At 41.8% G+C, this 25565-nt stretch overlaps 1 long non-coding RNA gene across 4 annotated transcripts; it reads left to right on the top strand.

The window, feature by feature from the left end:
• The first annotated feature begins 570 nt into the window (after window positions 1-570).
• Window positions 571-22536, top strand: LOC143306878 (uncharacterized). Of its 4 annotated transcripts, none has more exons than XR_013064171.1 (5): window positions 571-1883; window positions 19120-19220; window positions 19289-21055; window positions 21175-21728; window positions 22030-22536. It is a non-coding gene; the product is annotated as an uncharacterized LOC143306878 (long non-coding RNA). The 4 variants fall into 4 exon arrangements; XR_013064172.1 differs by having other exon boundaries at window positions 19120-19507; window positions 19911-21055; XR_013064169.1 differs by having other exon boundaries at window positions 19120-21055.
• The last annotated feature ends 3029 nt before the right edge of the window (window positions 22537-25565 follow it).

Here is a 25565-nt window from a genome sequence, read left to right as displayed (position 1 = left end):
AAAAATACCCGGATAAACGATGCTGCCAATAACGATTTGATAGGTTGCTGACGTCTGAACTAGGATCTTCCTAGTAGAAGAAAGTTTTTAATTTTGCGCCACTTCCGAAAAGGTTGGAATGTATTTAGTATACGATTTAACGAGTAAATAGGTTTTATTAATAGCTGTTGGGTATTTGTATAAATGAAGTATGATGATATGGTTTAATAAGGCGAACACAAGGAGTAACATAAAGAAACTGAACTTTATTTAATGGAGGACTCTGCTTCCGATCTCTGGTGATCTTTCCTCGAGAGTGACCATAAAAAAAAAGAACGCGCTAGGCGACGCGAGAAAAACGCGCGAACATAGAATACATATGTAAACAGAGAAAGGAAACTATCATGCATAAAATCAGTAAGCGCCATTATACATTGCCTCTATTCTAACAAAGTAGAAATTATTTCATACTTTTTAGTGCATTTCGAAGTCGGTTGTATTTTTTGTTAAAAATTATTTTTTGTCTAATTAAATTATCTTTTTCAGACGAGGAGAATGTTTTATCAAGAAACTCTACTTCTTCCTCTAAACTATTACTTCGCAAACGTTTCCTTCTCTTCTGACCAAACATTTTCTGACCAAATAACGAATGGATAAAATAAAAAATTGATCACAAAATGAAATAAATGAACACTTACATATGCAATAAAGAAACAGCACGAATCAATGAACGATGCGATTAGACGAAGGCGTACGTACGTGAGCAGTGGCAATAATATGAAGACAATTGATCGAACAATATTGAAATAATGCCGATATTCGGTAGCTATGTTACATAAAACGATAAGTTCCCTATTCTATCAATTGGTGGAACAGTAAAGATGTAGAAAAAAAAATGTGAAGGGCGTCTATAGACACCGTTCGTATTGTTATAGATAGTTTAAATAAACCGCGACTTGATAACACTAGCGACAATGAGCGCCATATATATATATAATGTTTACGCGAGTGCCCTCTCCACGAACGAGAGAATGCGAGAGTCTTCTTCTCGACCGGGCTACCGAATCGTGCGGACGTGTAATAAGCTTTGTGTTTAATAAAATAGTTATACCTCTTATGGTGTGAAGTTTCTCTCTATACACAACACGTATATTTTGATAGAATTGTGAGGACGTCTATACACGCCTTTCGTAATCAAAGGGTTAAGTGCGTCTTCGTTGGGATTGCCCCGTACCGAGGCAGCGCTTCTACGAGCCGATCCGCCGCAGCGAAAGGGTTAAATGGATTTAGTATACTATTTGGCTGAACTTCCGAAAAGCTCCCACACCCGATTTTCTTGATCTTGATATATACAGGGTGTCCCCGGATTAAACGATCAAACTGCACCAGCATGTTCTATGAGTAAAAATAAGAAATAAATATTATATAAACATAGGTCCGCAGATGCTTCATAAAATAGTTATAATAAAAAATCGTGTATCGTTCAGGCGTTAATTCGCGGCATGAACTAATAGAAAAGATTAATAGTGCATTCTCTGAATTAAAGCAAGATAAAGATGAAATTCGGAGAGTGATAAATTCAGTTTTCCTAAGATGTCAAGCTTGCATTCATAACGGTGGACAGCACTTTGAAATGGAAACATAAATTTCTCTTCAATATAATAAAGTATGATAAAAAAGCGTTTGCAGGCCTATGTTTATATAACATTTTTTTCATATTTTTACTCATCGAACATGCTGGTGCAGTTTGATCGTTTAATCCTGGGACACGCTGTATATTATCAAGGACACCCTCCTGAGTAACATTCAATAGGTTTCAGTCGCCGATTATTGTTTATTCAAAAGTTATTAACAAAGAAAGATCGATATCTGGGAAGGCATGCCGGGGAAAGCACGGTCTTTTGGTAAGTACTGTGACGAACCCCACGGCATTTACCCCTAGCACCGTCAGTGCGAACAGTTTAATTAAAAATTTCTAACATACGTCAGCGGTTGTGTGTGCGTCGACAAGCGACCTTCGCTTATCTACTGTTTCTGTCAACAGCACCACATGGCCCGACTACCGTCCATATAACGGGTCAGCTTAAAATCAAAGTTAACTACTATGTTTTGGCGTGAGCAACAATTTTAGTTTATTTTGAAAGTAAACTATCATAGCATGCTCAGCGTCACTGGCTGACTTGACTGCCAGTATTGACTGCTCAATAATTCATTTAACTGTTTATTAACAATGTGATGAACTTATACATATAATAATTGTATCTAATCGACCTAGCATGTCTATCTTGCTAGGTTTTGGAGCAGGGAGTGTCTTGTGCGGTGTTCCTGACGGGAGGTTATATTGAATCGGTAGCCTGTTGGGTGTGATTTTTACGCGAGCGCTAATTGATGGTTTGTTTTCATGTGACGACTGAGATTGACGACGTCTCGAGTCCACGCGGATGATTGGCTATTTCACGGAAGATCCTATTTCAATTTAAGAAAAAAAACTGTTATTCTATAATACATGTTTTTCTGACTTTTGACCCTTACGCCGTAACATAATAATTCCAATAATTTTGACATTGGACATGCGTGACTGGCTGTCTAAAGGCGGCCGGAATATTAATATAGCATAACCTGATCTAGATATATAAGTAACGAAAAATACTATATTCGGATAAAGTTCCGAATGTCCCCGGTGATGACTGTCTTGATCGATGGATCAAGATGAAATTTTGAGGGGGAGGGGGAAGGGGACCCCAAATATAAAGTGGTATCTTCGGTTTCCTATTAGTTTCCAAGATATTAATTAAAAACTTTGGGTACAATACATAGAATTTTTCCTATACATACGTAACTAACACAACCGTCTTCGCTGTAGTAGCTGTCATCAAGTGTCGAACAGCCGTTGATACAGCGGGGATTCCAACCAGACTATCTATAGGGTGTCCTATTCAAAACTTTGGAGATACGACGGCCGTTGTAGTGTTGCCGGCCGCCGGAAATTTATTTAGCCTAACCTAACCTAACGATTTTTGTTGTGTTGGTTGGTCGGTTAGCTTAGTCATCATACGACAAGGAAAGGAAAAAGTTATAAAAAGTTTTAAAAAAATGGATTTTACATGGGACACCCTATAGAAACGGAAGCCGATATTGTGACACCATAGGCTGGTGTTACGACCAGCCACCTAAATGTACGATAATTATAATCGAATTCTTCCCACGACCGGACAAACATCGTGTTACGACCACCCGCCTAAACGATCGATACTCGAACAATCGAATTCTTCATGACCGGACACCTAAACATCATGTTACAACCACCTACTTAAATATTCGATAAGACGCGTTCTCACGGACACCCCACTCTGTTAATCGTCAACCTCACCGGCCCCTTCTCTATCACCAACTACACTATAAAAGGACCTTACCGGACATAAGCAGTTAGTTAGTCGAAATCATATTGTAAAATAAAGTGCCTAACTCTTAAAAGTGCTATTCATTTATTTCTTAAAATCCTGTGAACTTTCTACGTGACATTTTAGCGATCCTGCCAGGATCCATTCAACATCACGAAGAAAAACTTCCAAAGGGGGCTTTCTACGGAACTCCGGACGAAGGGACTACGAGTGCCACTCTGTCGTGATACGTAAGGATCCAACGAACCTAAGACTCAGACTTATCCTCCTTATCCTCTGAGTCCTCAATATCTTCAACAATGACTGCCTCCGAACCTGCCGCACAAGAGAATCTTTTGCAGATGTAGACAGAATTTCAGTATCTTTACGTCAGAAAATTTATTTAAAACTGAAAAATATATTTTTTCTTTAAAATCAAATTTCTCTAAAACTGTATGTATAAGAGCAAAACGGTTTGCGGATTCGTAATCAGCATACAAAACACTACATATAAGGATCGCCTAGTGGAAATCGGAACGTCAAAAAAGAGGATCTCTTGTAGCTAGGACAAACGTGACGAATACACGATAGAGGCTAACCGGTTAACACGTTCGCTGCCACCGTCGAAGCCACCCGTGGGCACCGGCTCTGCTTTGACGTTGTCGCGGTGGTACCTAGACGAATTACCAGTACACACTCACAGCTGCCAAAAAAACATCTACCGATCTTCTCGTTATGCCTAGTGCCGCTGTCGAAGCATAGTCGACCTATAGGGTCTGATGACCTGTGCACCACTCGTCGACACCGTCAACAAAGCGCGGGTAAAACAAAAAGTTGAATCGAATTACTATTGAATTACACTCACTACCACACAAAATCAAAGATAAGTTTTTGACTTATTGTCGAACATTTATTGCAAATGTTTCTATAATCTACTGTTACTTTTTGTTATTGTTCTTTTGTGCTGATAAAAATGTTTTAACTGTAGCGGATTGTCGTACCGTTTTAGGTTCCGGGTCTTTGTGTTTCGAAAAGCTGTACCGTATACGACCGAACTCGAGAGCTGGCAATATAAAATAATTTTTAACAAAAAATACAACCGACTTCGAAATGCACTAAAAAGTATGAAATAATTTCTACTTCATTTTTACAAATACCCAACAGCTATTAATAAAACCTATTTACTCATTAAATAGTATACTAAATACATTTCAACCTTTTCGGAGGCGGCGAAACAACAAGATACAACTTTATTTTATAGTATGATTCCGACTAACTACCTGCTTATGTCCGGTAAAGTCTTTTTATAATGTAGTTGGTGGTGGAGAAGGGGCCGATGATTGACAGGGTGGGGTGTCCGTGAGAACGTGTCTTATCAAATATTTAAATAGGTGGTCGTAATATGATGTTTAGGTGTCCGGTCGTGAGGAGTTCGATTGTTCGAGTATCGATCGTTTAGGCGGGTGCTCGTAACACGATGTTTGTCCGATCGTGGGAAGAATTCTATTAACGTACGTTTAGGCGGCTGGTCGTAACAAGATCATTGATTTCGGCGGCCGTGGATAGCAACGAGCGGATATAAATTAAGGGCTCGCGACTGCCTCGGCCTATTTTGCCTGCTGTTATCCGAGAGAGAGGACGAGGTAAGACCATCGGCCGCTCTTGGCCAGAGAGTACGGCGCATGTTTCTCACAACGCTCGCCGGTGAGAGATCAATCCCCAACTCACACTGCAGATGTGACGGGTAGAGGTGGAGAAATATCGGTAATGTTGACTATCGATATTATCGATAATAAATTCCCGGGCTATCGATATTATCGATAATTTTCCGATATTTTTTGAAAAAAAAGTAAGAATGTAATGAAAATTTAGTAAAATACATATGCAACAAACAAAATACAACATTTTAATATTGTTTAATATCTGTATGTCATTTTATTTTATATTTTTATATATGTCTATGTACATGATACTTTATATTATCATTTTCCAATTATGATTTAAAAATGTTAACATGTCTACGTTTTTGGATTTTAATCTCGATCGTTTTTCAGATATTAATGTTCCAGTGGAACTAAATATTCTTTCACTTTCTGTTGACGTTGCCGGTACACATAAATACTTTAGGCTGCATTCCGTTATTGGAGTAGGTGTAGTACTGTACATCTGAAATAAAATAACTGTATGTGTGAATCATATATATGTATAATAACTTCTATTCTACATACCTTCCAATAGAGTAAAGGGTTCGTATCCGCTGGAACATTTGGCTTTTCTAGGTATTGTCGTTTGTGTATTATTGCATCCGCCGTCGAAGATTTTGCTTTATTAGAAAGTCTTTCTTCCAAGAAAGAAAAAAGGGAATTACAACTTTATACTTTTTTAGAGGTTTCAGGTGATTGCAATTGACCTTCGAGGGGTCTGTTTTTTGCCTGTAGTTGTAACATCTCAACTTCAAGAAAATTTATTGCTTCATTTGCATTAACTGTATTAAAAAATCCGTCTTTCTTAAATCGCGGATCTAAGATAGTTGCTATTCTCGGTATTGATCTCCGTTCATACGGAAGTAATCGTGTTATGACGGATGATAGCAAATTGTCACAAATCAGTTTTCCGTCATCTGTATCTAGTAATGATTTTATATTTGTTAATTGTTGGTGTATTCCACAAGTAATCGGTATGATTTGTGATATTGTGACGTATGTACTTCCCGATATTTGTTTTGTTGTTACATCAAATATTTCCAGAACATTCTCCATATCCTGCAGAAGTGAAATTTCTTCAATTGATAATGGCACAGGAGCCTTTTTTAATTGCAGTAACGACCGTGATAATGGTTCTCTTAAGAAAAGAATTCTTTTTATCATGTTTAGTGTACTATTCCAACGCGTAGGTACTTCCTGTAGTAATTTGTATGGTTCTGTTACTGAATTCTGAATTTTAGTTTATCCATTGCTATGGTGCTACTTTTAAAAAATTTTACTATGTCCCAGCATTTTGTTCTAATATTCTGAGCACAAGTTATTCGCAATGCATCTTGTACCACAAGATTAAGCGTGTGTGCGTAGCATGGGAGATGTTTAAGTTTTAATATTTCAGTAACTTTCATCATATTTGCAGCATTGTCGGTTACAATGCAAATTACTTTTTGCATTGCTTCAACCGCTGTACAGCTGGCTTATGGGAATCTCGTATCCATAGTATATATATCAGTGGTATTCCCTCCTTCGAACGCCGGATCGAGGGAGCTCAGTGTCGATCCATCGATCGACACTCTGGTCCCAAACAACAAGCAGAACGGACACTTTCGCCTACGGCTCTTTTCCTAGAGGAAACCGTCTTAAGATTGCGATCCAGCAAGTCGTGACTAGAGCCCGAGCTTGGACACCTCCGTTTCATTTAGTAGTGGCCTTCTATCTTGGGACTCAGCACCCTCGAAAGATCGCTCTACGCGAGCATATCCGAGACGTCGTTGATTCCTAGGGAAACCTGGTCGAGTCATCCTCGTTTTGCTTGTGCTCTGGCAATTTTACATTGCAATTTGGAGGGCCGTGATCTCGCTCTTGGCAGTCTTAATTTCTTCCTTGAGTACGCCTTGTACAACAGGAAGAACGTTGACGGATTCCGGCAAATCCATGGTTATCGGATACTCTTAAATTTACGTATTTCAATCTGCAAAGGAGTCGAGGGTCGGGACGTAGTGCGCGACTTTCTCATCCTTTGATTGTGAGTGAAATCGTGAAGTCAGTGCCCCTGTCGATTTGAGGTTCGCAGGTGAAACCCTCGCTGGACCAGAAGTATCCTCGGAATCCACCGGCTCGCCGTTCGGCGATTTAAGAGGCGCGTCAAGTTAATATTTCGCAGCACGGTTAATAAATTCGAACGTTCCTTTTTGCCTACGTGCTCCACGATCACGCGACCTTCGTGCGTCGTGATTTCGATGTATGTTTGGTGAAAAGCGTTTGAATCGTAGACGACCGACGGAATTTTGTAACCGTCGTGTGTATATTACTTTTCGCATTCCGAGTAGAGTCACGATTTTGCGTTCTGACCTATTTTCGTGATATTTTCTTATATTTTCTTATATTATATTATATTCAATACTAATTATTCCGCGGTGATTAAAGTGCGTTATTCAACCAGTCATTTTTCCGTATAATAGAAGGCTGAGTTTTTTGAGTCGCGTTAAAGTCGCTCGACTGGTTGAAATATTTTCTTTTGCGTTCCTATTTTTGTATTACATTTCCGATTCGCGCACAAATCCGATCTGCGTGCCTTGTACAAATCATTGACGACCAATCTAGTCAAATCCTTCGTATATTATATCTTGTGATAAGGGCGTCTATTGAACATCTCGTAGATGAGAATTGCGTTCCGTTGATTGTTCAACGCATAAATTGCCATAAGATTTGCGGTGCTTCCACCATTCTGTGATAGGCTCTTTTGCCACACTCCAGTCACTACTTTTTTTTGAATAAATTATTGTTTTGTTACACCGCAAAATTACGTCTCATTACTGACTTCACCGTTCCTTCTGCCTTCGCGAACGCGAACCACTCCTTGAGAATCGTAGGGGAAATCGTACGCTCAAACTACTCGCGTCACATTCTCCTTCGTACAAGTAGAAAAATAAATAACGTTACATTTGGCGCCCAACTAAAGGGCAAAATACGGTGACAAGTAATCTGATAAAAATGGTAAAAGAGACGCGGGCAAAAACGCGGAAACAACAAGATCCGTCAGACGAAGGATTAGATTCGGACGATGGAACGGACGAAACAATTAGCTCCACGGCATTCGGAGGCTCGCGAATTCAGAGATCACCGATTGTGACAGCTACACTACCTGACAAGACAAGCGACAATCCGCCGGCAACTGCTCAATCTAAAACAGGGGAAACGGGCGCGACATTAGATAGTATTTCCAACTTACTTATCGGCCTCACCGAGAAACAAGACAGACAGGAGGCCAAGTTAGCTCAATTAGAGAAAACCTTGTTTGAGCGGATTGATTCTCAGATTAAACAATAGGGGGAAGAGTTATTCCAATCTTTAACTCAGGTTCGAACAGAGGTCCGGGAAGATATCCTAGGTTTCCAAACCAGGTTAGCAGAGTTGAATGTGGCGAGTCAACAAGCCACGACCGCGAATAATACGCAATCGCGACGCATTCCATCAACCGGTTCTCGTGTTAAACCTCGTTCCCCATTAGAAAGACCGTTTCGTGTAAAACCTCAACCTCCATCATTTGAGGGCACCTCAAAAGAACGTCCTCTCAAGTTTGTTCGGGAATTAGAACGTTTTGTTAGAATTTCACGCGTTCAGGAGGATGAAATGCGACTTATTATCGATCAAGCCCTCAAAGGAGTGGCAAGCGATTAGTGGGATTTAGTTTCGGGAGACATTCGTACCGGGGATGATTTTGCGTGCGGATTCCTGTCCCAATTTTGGAGCACGACTGTGCAACGTAAAATCCAAACTAACCTGGAAACGGGTTATTATCGTGATGACTCGGGAACAACAAGAGTCACGTATGCCATGCGTTTAATTGGGGATGCGAGGGACCTCACACCGCGTCGAAGCGATGTAGAAATCGTGCAAATATTGGCTCGACATTTTACCCAAGCAGTCCACGATTCAGTCACCGCGCAGAACATCACAACAGTCGATGCTTTTCTGACACTACTCGACCGATGGGACAATGGAGGAACAGTCAACCGATCGCGTTCCCAACCCTACGAATGGCAACGATTTGATCGAGCGAGACCAATGGCTCAGCAAAACAATGCTCAGCAAAATATCGCTCCAAGAAATCCAATGTATGGAAACAGGGGATATCCCCAACGGGACAACTCCGGACCCAGGGAAGGGCCACGAGACCAGCCAAGACAACCACCAATGGCTCAAGACACACGACCAAGACGGGATCAAACACTAGTAAGGGTCAGAATTTCTGAGGTGGCTCCCGAAATCCAGGAAGTCACCGAACAACCCGATGAAGTCTCAGAAGAATCGGGAAACGAACAATGAGCGTTTCTGTGAACGAACTGGACTCCTCCCCGACGAAAGTTCAAGGAACCTCCTCTAAAACAGAGAAGGGGAAAATCACCACATTGTTCCCAGATCTGCGTGAAGAACTTGCAGCAAGCGACCCCGGCGTGAAGAAAGACCATAAAATCGTCACTGGTCAAAGTCCTGAAGTCAAAATCTTCATTCAGGACATCCCAGTAAATGCACTCGTGGGCACCGGTAGTATGGTCACGGTAATGTCTGAAGCATGGTTCGATCAACATCTGTTCCAGTTAAATAAATGTCCATCATTGCCGATCAGCAGCAGCTTTGTCATAGGAGCAACAGGATCGAAATCGGCTCGCCTCAAAAAGCAGATTCTTGCCACGATCCGATTTAAAAACACCCAATTCCTGGTTCCCATGATCATTGTTCCACACCTAATCCATGATGTCATCCTTGGAATCGACACATTAAGAGCTATAAAATCGAAAATTGACCTTGAAGAAGATCTGTTGAAGGTTATTATCAAAGATAATGAAGAGCAAATCACAATGGCTCTGTGTGATGAAGACGAAGCACCCAACATTGACGTCAATCGACTAGCAACTCCACAAACAATTGCTCAATCTGATGCAACATTAATCAGAGAAAGAATCAGGCAGAAAATCACCTCTTGCAATGTTCCAACAATGCAATAGGAACAATTGGTGGATGTGTTAGCAAAACACCCTGACATCTGGAGAGAGAATCCAGGCCGCGTTGGATGCTACCAACACGAATTAATCGTCAATGAGGATGTACCCTTTATACAACGAACGTATCCAATTCCAATGAAATACCTTGAGCACGCGGACTACGATACTGGACTACGACATCATTCAGCCTTCCAACAGCCCATACATTAATCCGTTGGTGCCGGTTATTAAGAAAAACGGAAGCATCAGACTATGTTTGGATGCGCGCATACTGAATCGAACATTGCTGGGGGATCATGAAATATCAGAGACAATCGACGCGATATTCCAACATTTTCCAAAAATCGCGTATGTGTCAAGCATACACAGCCTTTTTATACCGCGGCCAATGTTATAAGTTTGTAGTCACTCCGTTTGGATTGAAAACAAGCAGCGCGAGTCTCATTCGTGCCCTAAGATTGGTATTGGCAGGAATGGAGTTGTTTATCATAAATTTTATCGATGATATCTTGTGTGTTTCATCCTCCTTTGACGAGCATGTCGAACATCTGGCAAGATTGTGTAAGCGTCTTCATGAACACAATCTCACTATCAACCTCGACAAATGTCAGTTTCTAGCTCGTGAAACCACGTTTCTTGGTCACATATTATCCGCAGATGGAATCCGACAGGACCCACAAAAGCTCTCATGCATTCGAGACTTTCCATCCCCTCGTAATGTTAAACAGCTTCGTGGTTTTCTGGGATTGATTAATTTTTATAGCAAGTTCGCTGAACACCACGCGGATATGATTACACCTCTATTAGGACTATTAAAGAAAGGCGCTCGATGGGAATGGTCACAAAAAATGGAAGAAGCTTTCCAACAAGCAAAGAAAGTATTTTGCGAAACAGTGGTTCTCCAGTTTCCCGATTCAAAACGCGATTATTGCTTGTCGACCGATGCTAGTTTCTCTGCTCTGGGAGCTGTTTTGGCTCAGAAAGATGACCAGAGCAATCTCAGACCGATCTCATTCGCTAGTAGGACTTTAAAAGGTGCTGAATTAGCATATTTTACAACCGAAAAAGAATTACTCGCCATCGTTTGGGCATTAAATAAATTCAAGACCTATTTATACGGGGCACACATCATCTTGACCACCGATCATCATGCTCTGACTTTCTTGATGAGCAGTCGTTTCCTTAACCAACGTCTCACGCGATGGATTCTATCAATACAAGACTATTCTATGGAAGTCCAACATTGTCCTGGAAAGAACAATGTCCCGGCCGATTGTATGAGCAGACTAGATCAATCAGCTCCGGATACAGAGTCACGCCATGAAAAACTAATTCAGATTTTGGTCGCATTGGCCCGGAATCTGTCTAAAGAATGATTAGAATTCTTCAAGGACATACCAGCGTTTCAGGCGAAGAATCCGAAGCTTGCTCAAATCATACGAATGGTCAATGAAAGTTCCGACAAAGTCCTTGAAAAATACCGCATTCCGAATGGAATTTTATTCCATAAAAATCGTACGCAAAAATGGAATTGCGTCGTTCCAAGTAATAAAATATTGTTACTGATTCGAGAGATACATGAAGTCTATGCCCATCCTGGCAGCGACAAGTGTATCAAGTTAATTTCTGAAAGATTCTATTTTCCAAAACTGGCGAGAACCATCCGTAAATACGTCTTCGCGTGTGACCACTGTCAATGGGTAAAAATTCCCACTCATGTAATCCACGCGGATATGCAGACGATTATTCCGCATGCTCCATTAGAATTGGTTTCCCTTGATTTTTATGGACCCTTGCCGACCGCGAGAGGGGGGTATAAATATCTTGCGGTGTTTGAAGATGTATTTTCAAAATTATACCCGCTACGGCGAGCAACAGCTAGCGCGACAATCAATCGGATTGAAAAAGAATTAATCCCAGAATGCGGAAAACCGCATCGAATAATAACAGATCACGGAACGCAATTCACGTCAAAACGGTGGGGGGACGCGTTGAAAGAGTTAGGAATTAGACACACGCTATCGCTAATAAGACACCCCCAAAAGTAACCCCGTAGAAAGAGTGAACCGCGAGATAGGGCGCATGTTTCGAACGTTGATTAAAAACAAACATTTCACCTGGTTAAAATGGGTAAAAACGATCGAGACGTGCTGCAACGAATTGCACCACGACAGTACGGGATTCACTCCGTTTGAATTGATGAAGAAGAAGCCACCCAATCGACCATGGGAAAAATGGTACGCCACTGACCCCATACCAGATGACCAGGGGACTCACCACCATACCAAATTGCGACTCGCTCGTGGCAACCAGTGACTATAGATAGTAGAAGACTGGACATGCCTTTGTTCTCAAAGGCTCGTGAATTTGTGCCTCGAGAACGAGCGCCATTTGCTCTATCCTAATATAAAAATGTGAAACACTTCGCACTAGAGAAGTGTAACACGCGTTGATGAATATTTTTTTTCGGTTACTGTATATGTACACTCGGATAAAATGAAATTTGTCCACCGCTGGACACAATCTGCGACTTTCCGAAATATTAGGGGTGTTGCCATAGTTAATCGAAATGCAAGGAAAATCTGTTGGAAAGACAGGATTTATTTTAGGAGCGGTTACAAGGTGTAGGATACAGTTTTCCTTTTTATTTATTCGTACAAAACTTTTTACAAAGAGCGCCATGCTTATACTTTTCTCGTTCGATAGGCGTCCAGGTATTATCGCCGAACTCTCCATATCGAACGGGCGTCTCGAAAACTAACTCTACTAGGGCGTCCAGGAGATGCTCTGTACTCTCTCGACCGACAGCCGTACTCTCCTGCCGGAGTCCCTAACCTGCTGACCAAGAGCGGCCGATGGTCTTACCTCGTCCTTTCTCTCTGTTAACAGCAGGCGAAGTAGACCGAGGCCGTCGCGAGCCCTTATTTTATATCCGCTCGTTGCTATCCGCGGTCGCCGAAATCAACGATCTCATCGTCAGGAATGAATTTGGCGTTTTCCGCGCTCGCGTTCCACGTCTCCGCTCGCGCCTCGCGTCCCTATCTCCCGCGATACTCTATCGTCGGTTTTCTCGAAATCGTCTGGACGTTTCCAGACTGCGTCACTTTCGCGAAGTTTCTTTTTACCGTTGTTACAGGGATCTGTTTTCTGTTATAAAACCTTTCCATAAAACCTTCAAAAGCACGGGACAGGCATCGAAGGTAGGGTATGCGGGGGGTATGCAAGGACGCGAGCCGATTTTGTTCACCACATGGCAGAAGAAGAGACAGCCGCAAACACTTGAGGATGCCATAAACTGTTACTCTTTTCAGCAGTATATTGTACCCAAGAAACCTGGCAATTCATTCTTAGCAAATTCACTATGGTCAAAGAACGTATTAATTTTTTACAATTAAATAATAATTAATAGTGGACTTCCACACCACCTTTGAGGTTCCACTAATGGCGCGTTAGATTTTTTTATAGTGGATCTTCGCCTGGAGCCCTATTGTACCACTTTATAAATTGTCAGCTCACGTTAGGTCACCTTTGACTGTATTTGTTATTGTGTTTATTATATAAAAACTAAACTATTGTCCGTTCACGACAAGTTGGCGAGTGAAGGTCATGCTCTCACTCTATTCCACCTCTCTAGCTACCACACACACGTTCCTTATTGGCTGAGGCCGGTGATAAAGGTTGACGACGAACATATCGGGACAGAATGAAATAGAATGATTTCACAGCATTGGTGTAACCTCTAGTGTCAGCTATAAAAAGATACAATTTCTTACTTTCTATCTATTGCCGCTAGAGCTCGGCAATTGGGAGGCTACGTCAATGCTGTAAAGTTATCATTCTATTTTATTTTGTCCCGATATGCTCGTCGTCGTCCTTTGTCACTGGCCGCAGCCAATAACGACATAGCGCACGGGAACAGGAGAGGTGGAACAGAGTGAGAAAGTAAATAATCTGCCTCGTCAACTTGTCGTGAACGGACAATACTCTATACTAGTTTGTCACATGCTTATCCAAACTACCAACTATACTAAAAGTAAATACAAAATCACATTCTACGAACAGTTATAAATTGTCAGCTCACGTTAGATCGCTTCTGACTGTATTTGTTGTGATAGATAAGTAGAAAAGCAGACATTCTAAAAATGAAAACAGTCTTTCACATATTTTGCAATTTCCGTACCTTTGCAGTTGGCTTGTGAAATGAACTTTTAGGGCGTCGCAATTCTTGACCGAGCCATATCGTATCCTTATGAATTTTTACTTTCATCATAAAATATGCTATTTTTTTTCGATGTTCGTTGCACGTATTACTGTCAAACCAACCACAAAGCTGAGGTGAATTGTTAACACCTTGTACAAAATACGGAAATATTTTATCAAGAATGCCCTCTTCAGCCCGTAAAGTAGGATACATTTTATCAAAAATAGCATTAAATATACGAAATGCAAAAGAAAATTTCTTACTAGGGGCTATAAGACTTCCAAAATCTGAATCATTATTTGTCTCATAGACACGATGAAATATTAAAATCTGTTCATTTCGTGAAAGAACTGTTGTACTATCTAATAATTCTGCCTTGCATATGTCGCAGTTGGTTTTTCCAATATTTTTCCTAGCGACATATCCTGCAAAATATTCAATAGCACATGACTCTAAGGTGTGGGCAGTTTCAGATACTTCTTGCAAGATATCAGCGATGATAGTATCACTTGCATCCTCTGCTTCTAGGCTTTGACGGGAGACTCCAGAATCTCTGATGATTCTGGAGTCACTGCTGTCACAATTAACAGAAACTGACGAATTTTCGGTACTAGTTGACGCAACATTTTCCCAAGATTGTGGCAAAGTGAAAAGATTACAATCTTCGTCATCTAAACAATTTGCAGATTGCGATGGCTTCATTAAATTTAACATCATATTTTTCTGCAAATTCAATCTAAATGTTTTCGCGGACGGATTTTGTTCATAATTGCCCGCGTTATGCCTGATCATAGAAAATAAATTTTCTATTGGATCTTGTTGTAATCGCGACGTCATTAAATATGACGCACCTTAATCGTGAATGTCACGCCACAATTGTATCGACGCGTTAATTGATAGCTGCAAGCCTCTGAAGCACGGAGGACGTACCTGCCGACCCTTTTGAATGACGAACCAATTTATACATGCTGTTGCCTGTCTTATCAAATTTTCTTTTATTTGAGGATTTCTATTTGATAAGGCACACTTTTGCGGATTAGCATCATGTACGATTCGACTGTTTAAATGATCGAATAAATCATTCAACAGTCGAACAAAACATGCAGTATTCGCAACAGTATCGCTTTGGATTTGCCCTTGTGTGCTGGCCGTTAACAAACTGTTGCTGAAACTGTTCGACTAAACATTTGTAAAGCGAGCCTACAATTCATTCGCTCGAATACATTCGGTCGAATATGCTTCTCTGACAATTTTACGACTGCCCTAGTGCCTTTGTTTCGTTCTAGGTCCCATAGAGATGATATGTCTGACCATGAAACTACAGAATCGTTGATTTTAAGATTATATTGTAATAAATTGTTGCGAATATTTTTAAATATATGCAAATAATCATGAAGAAAATAAATTTTATTTCCTTCATGTATTATATATGATTTATCAAGAGATACTTTTCGATCTACTACCGATCTGTTACCAGAGCCTTGATCGCAAACAATTGCACGTACACGTAAACCAGTGCTACAGGCAGCAGCAATTACCGCCTCAAGCACATTCAACAAGTTTACAGTTGACATGTTGCTGTTACTTATGAAATAAGCAACCGGTTGCTTCCAATTATAAAATAAACCGCAAACCATGAAAACTAAGGCTTGCGTCTCTGGTTTCATCTCAGATCCAAAGGCACCATAATCTTGGAAGCCTTCAATTTTTTTTTTTTTTGGAGTGAAAATCAAAGGACTTCTTTGTCGTCATTTCGTCGAACAGTAACACGCAATTTCGTTCTGAATCATCCATCCACGATACCTTTTTACGTAACTGTGTAAAAAAGGTCGTACAAGTGCCTGGCCACATTTCGATGCTTCCGAACCATCTACTAATTGTTCTAGGACATGGTAAATGGAAACCGAAATTGTCACGAAGTTTTCGGAATAAACTCGGTGACGAATAATGCATCGATAAACAAATCTGTTGCTCGTCCACAGAAAATACAGGATGCGGATACAGTTGCATTAACATAAACGTCTTTACTTTGTTGGAAACTTTGTCCTTTATGTTTCGATCGAAATCTGACTCCGTCATTTTGTACGACTCTAATTTACGTTTTAATACTAATATTTGTCTATTTTTGCTCGCTAGCAGTTTACGCAATTTCTGCGTTGCTAATTTGAGCTGATTAATTTGTTTTTGCTTTCTTGTAGAAAGCAATTCGCGTGAATACTTCCGACTGTTACGCGTAGGCGCAGGCTGTTCATTATTTTCACGCAAATCATATAATACCGGTACAGCATCCTTCTTCAACTTTATTTGCACTACCTTGTCTTCTTCGGCAAAATGTCTTGTACAAATGTACCGCCGTTTTAACTGTCCATCACTTAACCCCGCGAAATCATCATTACCACTATTCACGATCCACTCTATTAATCGATTATTGTCTTTAACTGGAAATGAATGTAATATTTCGGTTGTTTTGTAACACCACAACCGCGATAAACACATTTCCTATATGATGTGCGCGTATCACGAAATGTCATTTTTGAAAATATTAATGTAAGCGGTTAAAAATCTGTAATCTACCCGTTCGCACCGCTTGCTTACGTTCTTTAGACTGAAAACACGTAACGCGATGACACTCGACCCTTAGAAACGAGTACACATAAACTTCGGCGGGCAACATGTATCGGTGAATGCAGATACATCTGCAGTGATTGTTTCGGATAGCTGTAACTGTTAGTGATTGTTTAGGAACACCTCGCTTTCTTTTCATAATATTGAAAAATGTTGCACTGAATTTATAGAAAAGGTGCTCCCCCTCCGTTTACAGAAACAGTAAGCAAGCGGCCGTCGCTCTTGTTGCTATAGACGCATACGTATAGGTAGAATTCATTATAGTAGTAACTCGTGAAAAAAGTAGAAAGTAGTAATTTCGTCAAAAAATATCGCCTTTTTTCAAACACATAATGTATAATATCTATTTTTATTTGCTTTTGTTCATTTCTTAGAATTGCTTAATAAAGGGTATAGCCGGATAAGGGGGTCAAAAGTGCTTTTAGACCAAATTGATCAATGAACATACCAATTAATAGACCAAAAAAAAATCATTTGGGATGAAGTTCCGAATACGACCGGTCGCTGATCAAGATGAAATTTTGAGGGGGAGGGGGGAGGGGGGGGGGACCCCAAATATAAAGTGGTATTTTCGGCTTCCTATTAGTTTCCGAGATATTAATTAAAAACTATCGTATAATACATAGAATTTTTCCTATACAGACATAACTAACACAACCGTCTTCGCTGTAGTAAGCTGATATCGTCAAGTGTCGAACAGCCGTTGACACAGCGGGGATTCCAACCTGACTATCTATAGGGTGTCCGATTTAAAACTTTGGAGATACGACGACTGTTGTAGCGTTGCCGGCCGCCTTCCGGCGGCCGGAAATTTATCTACCCTCACCTAACCTACGTATAAATCAAATGTGTTTAATTTCTTGAGAATTAGTAATAAAATATAAAACAAAGTAATGTAACTAAAAAAATGGATTTTACATGGAACACCCTATAGAAACGGAAGCCGATATCGCTATGGTGTGAACGACTGTTCGACACTTGACGATGACGGTTGCCATAGCGAAAACGGTAGTGTTAGTTGCGTCTGTACAGGAAAAATTCTATGTATTGTACAAAAGTTTTTAATTAATATCTCGGAAACTAATAGGAAGCCGAAGATACCACTTTATATTTGGGGTTCCCTCCCCCCTCCCCCCTTCTTCTCAAAATTTCATCTTGATCGGCGACCGGTTGTATTCGGAACTACAGCCATCATTTGTGCCAAGCATAAACTCAGTTTATGACACGACCGGACCTATTGAGGACGAACCGAAAATTAAATTCTGACTCTATTGTATAAAATAATAAAAGACCATTACCTGGACTAGGAAAACATCTTGACTTAAAAATAGCTTTTCGTCGAGGAACTGTAATAAACTCCTTTTACAAATCCTCGCGCCTGTGTTCCGTTGAACGGTCGGAACATACAGTGGGCAAAAAAAGTAGGTATTCATACACCGTTTAAAACAGAATACCTTATTTAAAATTGGACCAAATGACTTGAAGTTTTTTGAGAAGCTATAAAAATTAATTTACTAAGAAATATGCTTTTGTTGCTTTAAAAGGTTACAATTTGTTGAAATCGTGAAAAAAATAGTGAAGGGTAATTTTTGAACATTCTTATGTGAGCCCATAATGAAAATTTAAAATGTCTTTCGTAGATTTAAATAAATTATGTGTATGCTGAAAATTTCATCGAAATCGGTCAATGCATTTAGAAGTTACAAGTAATTACAATTTTCTACTTTTAAGAACAGAACTAGTCACGTTCTTAAATGAAAAGTCGCGATTTTCGGAAATTTTAATTACTTGTAACTTGATCATCTATTGATCTATTAATTGATATGTTCATTGATCAATTTGGTCTAAAGGCACTTATAGTTATTTTTGTAATTAATTTATTATTGTCACGAAAGTGTTGCAACAATCAACGTAGAATCGACACCTTGGCTGGATATACAATGTGCAATGTTTGGGTCCCAATCTCTCTTGTATTTATCCAACTTTTACTGTACAATAGTATATCTCGATTTAAATCAGCCAAACTTTGTCAGTAGAAGAGATAAATCAACTCTCACCTAATGAATTTATGCAAATGAGGTGGTTTAAATTTAATGTTTAATTGCAACGTTGAATTTTTTCATTTTAACTCCGGCACGATGAATTTAATGTAACCGAAAGTTTACGGGAAAGACAGCGTATTTGAAAAGAGTGGTTGAGGTGTCCTAAACAGTTTATGAATTTGCCAGAAGCATTTGCGAGGTCCGATGGGTCATCGGATAGTGGGTGAAGTGGTCGAGAGTCGACGCAGGCTTCCATTTGGCACAGCAGGGTGGACATCTCCTCGTAGGTGAGCGTGGTATCCCCGATGACTCTCCGTAGGTGGTGTTTTATAGACTTCACCCCTGCTTCCCACAGGCCCCAAACTGTGAAGTGTGGGGAGGGATGTAGCGTCAGTCCGTTCCGTCCGCAGCTAGGGAGGCCGCGGCGTACTAGTAGAAGGTGGAGGCGCTGCTGAACATAGCTCACGGCTCTTGGTCAGCCCCGTGAAAAGCGGTTCCGTTGTCGCTGAGCGTGACTGTGCAACGTCCTTGCCGGCCGACGAATCGGCGGAAAGCCGCCAGAAAGAATGCCGAGGTAAGGTCCGAAACGACTTCCAGATGTATTGCTCGCGTAACCAGACAGATTAAGAGGGCGACGTAGCCCTTGTACGTCTTGCGTCCACGCCCTGGCAAAGTCCTCAGCGTGATCGGCCCTGCGTAGTCGTTGCCCGCGTTGAGGAAAGGCTCTTGGGGTCAAAGGCGTTCTCGTGGTAGAGGGGGCATGAGCTGCATGGCCGAAGTCCCGCTGTAACGTGCACACCGCGTGCACACCTTGACGACCGCCCGGACCAGCGAGCGCCCATAGACGATCCAGACTTGCCTCAAGAGGAGGCTCCTCGTTAGTTGTGGTCTGCCGTGTAGTGTCCGAAGATGAAACACTACTAAGGATGGTCAGCTGAGAGGTCTTCGCAATGATGAAGGGGTGTCTTTCATTGTAGGGTAGCGCAGCGTTGGACAGGCAGCCGCCCACTCGTAGGAGCCCCTGCTCGTCCAGGAAGGGCTTCAGTGCGGTGAGGGTGGAGGTCCTCGACAGATCGGCTCCTCGTCGAAGCTGGTCGATGTCCTTCCGTAGCGCAGAAGCCCGCTCCAAAGCTCGGACTAATTCAGTTTCGCAGGGTCGTTTTCTGGTGCGTAGTCCGAACCTAAAGCAATAAGCAATATTTGACAGCAATCGTGGTAACGAAGAGAACGTCGTTAAAAATTCTTTGCATTCCCTCTGTTTCTACGCGGTTGGCATGGGAACGTTCCGGGTGCGAAGCACTGCCTAATCGTGCAGCAACAGTGTTTACGATACCTCTCCCCTGATCTCGAGTTATTGTATCCTATTTACTACGAAGTTGAGCACGGCAATAGTTTCAAGGAAGGTTACCGATACTATTTGAAAGAAACTAAATATAGCTTCCTTTGTGTGCCTCGCATGGGATCAATTCCATGTGCGTTGCATTGACGAGGTACACAAAGTCGGTGAATAAATGTCAAGATATTTAACCGAAATAAGTTAGAAAATATAATAATTATAGCGTCAAACCGTCTCTTGTGCTCCTCACATGGGAAACTTCCAGGCGCAGAGCACTAATGAGGAAGCACAAGGTCGGAGAGTTAAAAAAGGAAAATCGTGAAAATTATAATGCAAAGTCCCTCCCTTGCGCCTCTCATATGGAAACAATTCCAGGTGCAATGCAGTGATGAAGAAGCGCAAGGTGGGTTAATTTTGAAAAAACGTCGAGATGTAACATTTACAATTAGGTCGTGGAGAGGGTAAAAATTTGTCCCAAGTCCCATAATTTTGGCATCACTGCTGGCAACAAGCAGTCGTTTAATGAGTACCCTGAAGCCGTCTTGAAGGAAGCATTAAAGACCACGCGGAGCTTCGCTGAAGGATCATGTAGCTTGACCACCGCATGATGCGGCATATAGTAGGCGTCTGCTTCCATGTGCTGCAAGGTCTGGTACTCGGACAGGAATTGGGAATACTTGCTGCCCAGGGACTCGTTCGAGGTCAATCGACGCTCACAGCTGAGCAGCAGCTTGAGTGCTGAAGACTGGGAAGGCCTCAACGCGGCGACCGGATCCATCCTGAAAGGTAAGCGGACCCAATAGCGTCTTCTAGAGTTCCGGATGCTTGTGTCCTTGAAGTGTCGTTCACAAAACTCCTTCTCGGGCGACAAGGGGGGCTGGCCTGACAGTTTCTTCAATTCCCAGAAGCATTGGAACAGCTTGCGTTGGAGACTGGCGCGCTGGATACGGGACCCATTAGTACCCAACCGAAGGGCGTTTTTTTGGCCGTAGGGGTGCCCTCGGGCCCTTCTCGAGAGGCATCTTGAAAAAGATTTCCACAGACATCAGTGCCTAAAATTAGGTCCACTCTGGCTGGTACTCCGTAGTCGGGATCTGCGAGCGTAGCGTGCTCCAAGTGCGGCCAATACCCTTGATGCACTCGGTGCGACGGCAGGAACGACGTCAGCTTTTTAAGTACAAGAGCACATACGGGCAGACGAAAGCCCGTGTTAAGATGTGACCGAACGCAAAGGTCGACTTCACTAGTCGCGAGCCCTCTCCCGGTGTCCTGAATCCCGCAAATGTCGACGTGCACCGCTCGCCGTGGCAATCGGAGGGCTTGGGCCACCCAAGCGGAGACCAAAGACGAATTTGCGCCAGTGTCCAAAAGGGCTCGCACGCCTATGATTAATCCAGCTCCTGATTCCACCCTGACCATGGCAGTTGGTACTAGCGCAATAGGTCGAGGAGAGTAATAGGTAAGCATCGCCCTTGCATGAAGGTAAGCTTCTTTAACAACGGAAAACACGTCCTGGTTGACGTAGGAGCGTGCTGAGGCCTCCTTGCATTGCATCAGTTGCCTATGACCCTGGAAGAACGAATCCCAGTATCGTTCCAAGAGGGCTCGGTGCTGCTCCAGCACCGCTCGCGTTATCTTTTCCTTTCCCGATTTGCTGACGTTGGACCGGAAGCGCAGGATCCAACCGGCGAGTTCCTCTTGTTTGCGAAGAAAGTCGTCAAATGATACCGAAGTCATCGCGGCGTTTATTTCCCTTTCAGATCACGAGCGAAGAATCGAAGTCAGAAAGCGGTTGAAGTTCGAATTGCGTGGCGGAGTTAACAAACAGAAGCCCGAACGCGAAGCGCGAGATGCCGGTGCGTGACGTCACTGTTCGGAACCGTTACGGAGTACGTGGCACCTTCCGGACGAATAACGCGTGTATCCGACAATGAAATAAAGAATAAGATGACTTATCTTGTCTTTTTGAAGCGTTCCCTTATTTCCCCAGAGTCCAGAGTTGTCTACTGGCCTTTGCAGCGGCGACAAGTTACCGTTTAGTAGGCGTGCGACCGCGATTGGGTTGCTTGCGAAGAAAAGCAGCTTCACTACTCATTCGCGTCGCGAGAAGGTAGTTCGTTGAGCAGTATCCGGCTCGAAGAACCAATGTTCGAGAGGCTTCGCCCTTTCACCTTTGAGAGGGTTGAAAGGGTTGAGGGGACCGCCTCCAGGTGTGTTGCCGGTCTGCTCTAGAATCTACCAAAAGATTGCGCGAAGGAGTAAAAGAGAACGATTGACTCTTTATCACTTACAATTAGTGGTGGCGGTTCAGCATGGCGATAACGCCCGGGGGGGGGGGGGGGGGGGGGGGGGCACGAAACCGAAAGAATTGTTTTGAGGAAATGAACGGTTCCCGAAATATTAGCAAAAAACTGCTACTGTTTCTGCATCGGGATCTTACGTATGCGCGCACGTCCCTTGTATCGCTAGCCAGACCTTATCTCTGAAAAATGTATCGAAAGAAGTTGTTTAAAATGCTAATTTCTACAACAAGTTGGAGAATCATCGAAATCGGTTAGGACTTAGAAGTTACCACTTCTATATAATTACCTGCAAGAGAATACAAATGTTCGAGTGATTGAGATGGTTACCTGATCTTCGTCACCGTGGGTCCCAGGTAACGAAAAACGAAAACATGCGGATGTCGTAAAAATTATACACTCTCCCTTAGGAAATCTAATAGTTTTCCGAGTGCGATGTTTTATTATTCAGGTATTTTCTGTACGAGTTTCAATGCGAATTCAGTTTTCGGTCTCGTAACCGTATAAGCAGCCGTAATTTTTGTGTGATAAAAGTATAAAAGCGATAGAAGTATATAGTGATAGAAGAATAGTGATAGAATATAAATAGTATACCATAGTACAATATAATATAATATAATCTAAACCAATATAATATAAACCATAGTGATAGAAAAGGAATATACCGTTGTTACGTCGCGAGCGAGAGATACGGCGCGCGACGTACAAAATAAAAAACGAAAATTTTACTTATTATGTTGGCTGATACGCGGTTGAGAACGATATTAGCGCTGCCACCAGTCCTAATCGCTCGAGACGATGTTAGATCCTTCGCGATTAGAACAATAAAAGAGTTGTTAGATTAATTAATAGTTAATCAAGATGTTAATCGGGTTCGTCAATGCTCTAGTCCCATACGGGCCCCTCGTGTGAATTTGTACGAAGGCGTGAAAATAAGGAAAAAGGAAGTATTTGAAAAGTAAATGAATTAAACTAATTAGGTGTAACAGAAATATAATCTCAAAAAGGTAAATGTAACAATAAAAATGGTTGGTTAACAGGAAATGCGAGCTGTTTGAAATGTAACAGAAAATAAATGCATTATTAAGAAAAGTTTAGATTTTACGAAGAACGAAACTATTGATTATAGAATGGTTAGAGGTTGATTAAATGGTTCGATGATTCGAGCGACGATGTCGTGTAAAGAATCTAAGCGCGAATCAAAGGAAAAGAACGGTCCCAGAGGGTAAACTACCAGAGCCTCGGTTTCGTGGGGCCGTCCTCCTTGTGTGTAAAATCGGAATTTTCCAAATAGTTTAAATATTCGATACCTTATGTCTCTATTGTAAACGGAACGATCTAGAGGGAAACTTTCCAGAATACGCGGTCGATAAAATGAAATGGACAACTTACCAGGAATCGATGTAAAATTAGTATATGATAAGACTGTATTTTTCGCTTATTTTTAGCTCTGGTGTCGGCTGGAATCTGGAAGCCGAAGAAGAGATGAGGAAACTGCCACTGCACTACGCGTTCACGATCGGCCTTGATTACGGTATTACGGAACGATTAATTACGAAACGAGCACAAAAGTATTGCAAAGACGACGCGACGCGAAAGGAAAAAAAAACCAAAAAGAAAAGTAATTAATTCAGCGGACGGTTTAAAACGAAAGAGAAAAGGATAGTGATTGAAAAGTGTGAAATTTAACGTATTCGCAAGAGTCTTTAACGCGGAAAACGCGAACCGCAATCTCCCGACACTCTGCCTTTTTCAAGGACTTTACCGGTCAGCTAATTTCTACGATTTTCACACGAAACTATTGCTCGATGCGAACACGGGCTCCCCGCCACGTACCTCACGATTTTTCGACGAAGAGTCATTTGCCTCAGTCAAGCGATCGTGTCTCAGGGTTCGACCCGCGATCAAGGGCCCAAAGTGGGGACATCATTTGGCAAATCGGGGTACGTGACGGAGGGGAAATCCCGCGCGTATTGGGCTAGTTGGCCGCTCTTCCTAGTTCTCTCATCCCTTCTTGATTTCTACTTCTACCTTCGTCTAAGGTTGTTCATTTCTTTCTACCCCTCTAACGCTTCGGTTGATTTCATGCGTCGCAATTCTAAAGTTCTGGAATATTCGAAATCTGTTACGACTTAATTTATTTGAATTTGCTAATGTTAGAATAAAAGGAAGGGTTGAAATAAAGAGTTCGAGTAGACGTTTAAACTATGCGATTTATTCCGCGCGAGAGCAACAAGCGTGTTGTCAGTCCGAAGTCCCGAAAAAGAATGCTCTTTTTGGGCCTGGAGAGTCCTTTTCTCTCCGCGGAAAAATTGAGGACCCTTGATAAATTTATGAGGCCTTGTCGCCATGGTGTCGGGCTCCGTCACCGAAGTGTCCTGGCGACTGTTTTGCAGCCACGTGCATTCCACGTGGGGTCAATGGTTAATTGGCTTTCGAATTTTCCAACACTAATTAAAGAGGCTTTTATAATGACGTTTCCGGTATCGAAAGGGGTCCTCGTTTTATTACAAATATTTGGTTTACTGGTTTAAATGACCATTAGTTGAATATCGTTAATTATTATTCATACGTTAATTGTTCTGTTAATCTCGTTGTTTTGCGGTTTACACGCGATGTAACCGGTGTTCTATAATCGTCGACAAATTGCGGATACATGCGTATCGCATTTAGTTAACATTCATTCCGCTCTTATTAGTTATTAACATTCTTATTCGTATCTCGACGATTTACGTATATTCCAACGTTCTACGTTTAACGTTTAACGGCGATGTTTATGGTCTCGGTCGACCTTTGTCTCGAACATTCGTGAACGATTTCGAACTACAGTGGTTGTCACGCAAACCCTCGCATTCTAATATACGGGTATATTACGGGTAAAAATGTAATTGCGAGGTTTTTGGCCAATTTCTCCCATTTAATGACATTCGAATATTCTAAAAAAAATCAGACATTTCCATTTGTGAGGCACATATTATAGAATTTTTTCAGATTTT

Source organism: Osmia lignaria, unplaced genomic scaffold, assembly GCF_051020975.1.
Source record: "Osmia lignaria lignaria isolate PbOS001 unplaced genomic scaffold, iyOsmLign1 scaffold0039, whole genome shotgun sequence".
Classification (NCBI taxonomy): Eukaryota; Metazoa; Arthropoda; class Insecta; order Hymenoptera; family Megachilidae; genus Osmia; species Osmia lignaria.
Note: the sequence above shows the minus strand (reverse complement) of the source record. Positions and strands in the feature narration are given on the sequence as shown.